Here is a 4380-nt window from a genome sequence, read left to right on the forward strand (position 1 = left end):
AACTTTAGGCCGAGAACCGAATGGGGACCGATAGAGTACCCTCATTTGTCAAAAACATTTACATCTGCGAGAATGTTGTACCTGGACAAGATGATCCACGAAACATCTTTGGGGTTAATTGAAAGGGTTTTCGAATGTCAAGATAAGTGTCATTGACAAAGAAGCTGGTGCAAGTAAAGATGTCTCGAGGATACGCCTTTGCCCTCCCGGTTTTATGTTGAACAATTGACCGCCGAGGAGCTTCTTGTAGTTCATAAGTCTTGAGTAATGCTAAACATTAACCTTCTATTGTGTCCTTAGATATAATAGAATTCTTTTGTAAGAGCTTGCATTCGCTCTTTATCATTTAAATGAATATCATTGAAGATGCATGTTGTCACGATTTTTCGCGTTATCACTAATTTCATAATCATTTTCTCATTTCATAGCCTATCCTTACATTTGCCTCATTGCCATGACATAACATTTTGTTTGTTGTTTCCAATACTTGGATGTCCCCTATAGCTTCCTTTTCCATTCAACTTTCGGTGCTCGGATATTGACGACATGAATAAGCCCGCTTCTGAATCTTGAAATTGATTTTGAGAAGGCTATTTGCTTAGGAGAATTTGAAGTCAAGAAAATGTCAAGATTATGTCTCGTCTCCTGAATTGTTAAAGATGGTGGAACAAGAGGATAAACAGATTCGCCTCATGAAGAATCAGGAAACAATAAATTTGGGCATCAAGAGAGGAAACAAGAAGTGAAGATTGGGACTTCTATTTCAGAGAGTACCGCATAGTTTGATCACTTTACTCATGAATACAAAGATGTTTTCGCATGGTCATACCAGGACATGCCGTGGCTAGATGAAGATTTAGTGGTCCATAAGCTCCCATTAAAGCCGAATGCAAGCCCATCCAAAGAAAAATTAAGACGAATGAGACCAAATGTTGTTGAAAATAAAGAGGAAGTCAAGAAGCGGTTTGATGGCTTCCTACAAGCCTCCAAATATCCGAATGGGTGGCTAACATAGTCCGGTACCAAAGAAAGATGGAAAAGTACGAATGTACGTGGATTACCATGACCTGAATCGAGCAAGCCCAAAAGATAATTTTCCCTTGCCACATATTGACACGTTGGTGGACAACACAGCAAAACATTCATTGTTTTCTTTCATGGATGGATTCTCGGGGTATAATCAGATCAAGATGGCCCCTGAGGATATGGAGAAAACTACCTTCATAACAATGTGGGGAACGCTTACGCTACAAGGTGATGCCATTCGGGTTAAAGAATCTTTGGGGCAACATATCGTAGGCTATGGTAACGTTATTCCATGACATGATGCACAAAGAAATAGAGGTCTACGTCGACGACATGATTGCTAAATCCCGAGGGGAAGAAGAGCATGTAGTGAACCTCAAGAAGTTGTTCGAGAGGCTGAGAAAGTTTCAGCTAAAGCTTAATCCAACCAAATGTACATTCGGGGCTACTCGGGAAAGCTGCTAGGCTTTATTGTCAGTGAAAGAGGTATCGAAGTCGATCCAGATAAAATAAAAGCCATCCAAGAATTACCACCTCTGCGCACGCAAAAGGAAGTTAGAGGATTTTTAGGGAGATTAAACTACATCGCCCGATTTATCGCTCAACTTACCAACCAATGTGACCCAATCTTTCGCTTCTTCAAAACATAACCCGGAGAATGGAATGAGGAATGCCAGGTGGCCTTTGATAAGATGAAACAATATTTGTCTAGTCCTCCAGTACTAGTACCGCCAACTCCTGGAAGACCATTGATATTGTATTTGATTGTGTTCGAAAGTTCAATGGGTTGCATACTGGGGCAACACGACGAGTCGGAAAGAAAGAAAAGCGATCTACTACCGGCAAAAAAAGTTCATCAATATGAGGCAAAATATTCGTCCATTGAGAAATATTGTTGTGCTCTGGTTCGGGTAGCTCGGAGACTTAGACAATACATGTTGTACCATACGATATGGCTGATTTCAAAGCTGGACCCGATAAAATACATGATGGAATCGCCGGCACTATCAGGAAGAATGGCGCGATGGCAGATCCTCCTTTCGGAATATGACATTGCCTATGTAAGTCAGAAGTCGATAAAAGGGAGCGGAATAGCTGACTTCTTAGCAACTCGAACGACAAAGGAATATGAGCCTTTAAGATTCGATTTCCCAGACGAAGACTTAATGTGCATCACAGAAATAGAGTCCGAATCATCAGAAGAGAAGTCATGGAAGATGTGCTTTGATGGTGCGTCAAATGCTTTAGGGCATGGAATTGGAGCAATTCTGGTATCACCAGACGGGAATCATTATCCGTTCACTGCAAGACTAAACTTCTTCTGTACTAATAATATCGCAGAATATGAGGCCTGTATCATGGGGCTTCGTGCAGCTATTGAACAAAACATCGAGATCTTGGAGGTGTATGGGGACTCAGCCCTAGTGATTTACCAAATCCGTGGAGAGTGGGAAGTGAGGGACTCGAAATTGATTAAGTCAATGATTTAGTGGCTAGATTGATCAAGGAATTCAAAGAAACAACTTTTCATTACTTCCCACGAGAAGAGAACCAACTGGCAGATGCCTTGGCCACTTTGGCTTCAATGTTCAAAGCAAGTAAAGAAGCAGAAATAATGCCCCTCAAAATGAGCATATACGAGGTCCCTGCACACTGTTGTAGCATTGAGAAAGAGGCAGACGGACGACCATGGTTCTATGATATCTTAGAATATATTAAGAATCAAAGCTATCCCGAACAAGCGAATGAGAACGACAAAAGAACAATCGGAAGAATGGCGGCAGGATTTGTTCTCGATGGGGATATCCTATATAAAAGGGAAAGGATCAAGTACTTTTGAGATGCGTGGAGGATGTCGAAGCGAAAAGATACTTGAAGATGTCCATGAAGGAATCATGGGACACATGCCAATGGTTTCGATATGGCGGAAAGATTATGAGACTCGGTTACTCTTGGGTGGCGATGGAAAGCGATCGTATTAGTTTTGCGGAAAATGCCACAAATGTCAAATCTATGGCGATAAAATTCATGTAGCCCCTTCGCCCCTTCACGTCATGACTTCTCCGTGGCCTTTTTATATGTGGGGCATGGATGTTATAGGGCCAATTTCTCCAAAAGCATCAAATGGACATCGATTCATTTTTGTGGTTATCGATTACTTCACAAAATGGATAGAAGCTGCTTCGTTTGCCAATGTGATGAAGACTGCAGTTTGTAAGTTTTTGAAAAAGGAAATCATTTGCCAGTATGGTTTGCCTGAAAGAATCATTTCAGATAATGCCACGAATCTGAACAATAAGATGATGAAAGAAATGTGCGAGCAATTCAAAATAAAGCATCATAATTCCTCGCCCTATCGCCCAAAGATGAATGGGGCTGTTGAGGCAGCTAACAAGAATATCAAGAGGATCATTGGGAAAATGACTGAGACATATAAAGATTGGCACGAGAAACTTCCATTTGCTTTGTTTGCATATCGCACATCTGTGCGAACATCTACGGAGCAACTCCTTTCTCTCTAGTCTATGGAATGGAAGTCGTGCTACCTATCGAGGTTGAGATCCCTCTCTGCAGTATTGATGGAATCGAGTTAGAAGAAGCGATGAATGGATTCGAGCTCGATATGATCGGTTGAACCTCATTGAAGAAAAACGCCTAAGGGCAATTTGTCACGGCAAATGTACCAAAAGAGAATGATCGCGACCCATGACAAGAAGGTACGACCAAGAGAATTCCATGAAGGAGAACTCGTGCTGAGAAAGATTCTCCCAGTACAAAAAAACCTGCGAGGAAAATGGGCACCAAATTGGGAAGGACCATACGTTGTAAAAAAAGCATTCTCAGGCGGAGCTTTGATCCTTACCGAGATAGATGGGAAAGAGTTGTCGAATCCAGTGAACTCAGATGCAGTGAAGAAATATTATGTTTAGGATGAAAACCCGAAAAGGGCATCTAAAAAAAAAAAAGGATCAGAGCGAAAACCCGAAAAGGGCGCTTTGGTTAAACATAAAAGATTAGGATGAAAACCCAAGAGGCGTTCTAATGAAGCAAATATTCGCTTACAAGGCAAGGCGTTTTAAAGCATCGACAAACAGTGAGACTACAGTATTTGAAGCATCTTTGAAAGCTTGAAATCTTCTACGCAAGAAGCCATGCTCGAAAAGATTATTGATTGAGGAACGTGGAAGAGTTCATGTGTTGAATATCTAGAGCATTTGTATCCGTTGAATACGACTCTTTCTTTTTTTTTGACATTTTTGTACTACCATCAGTTAACTTTCTTTGTTTGCCACATTTGAAATAAAGGAATACGAGATATCCTTTTTGTCCCTACCTGACTATTTTCATTATGTG

Source organism: Gossypium arboreum, chromosome 7 (assembly GCF_025698485.1).
Source record: "Gossypium arboreum isolate Shixiya-1 chromosome 7, ASM2569848v2, whole genome shotgun sequence".
Lineage (NCBI taxonomy): Eukaryota > Viridiplantae > Streptophyta > Magnoliopsida > Malvales > Malvaceae > Gossypium > Gossypium arboreum.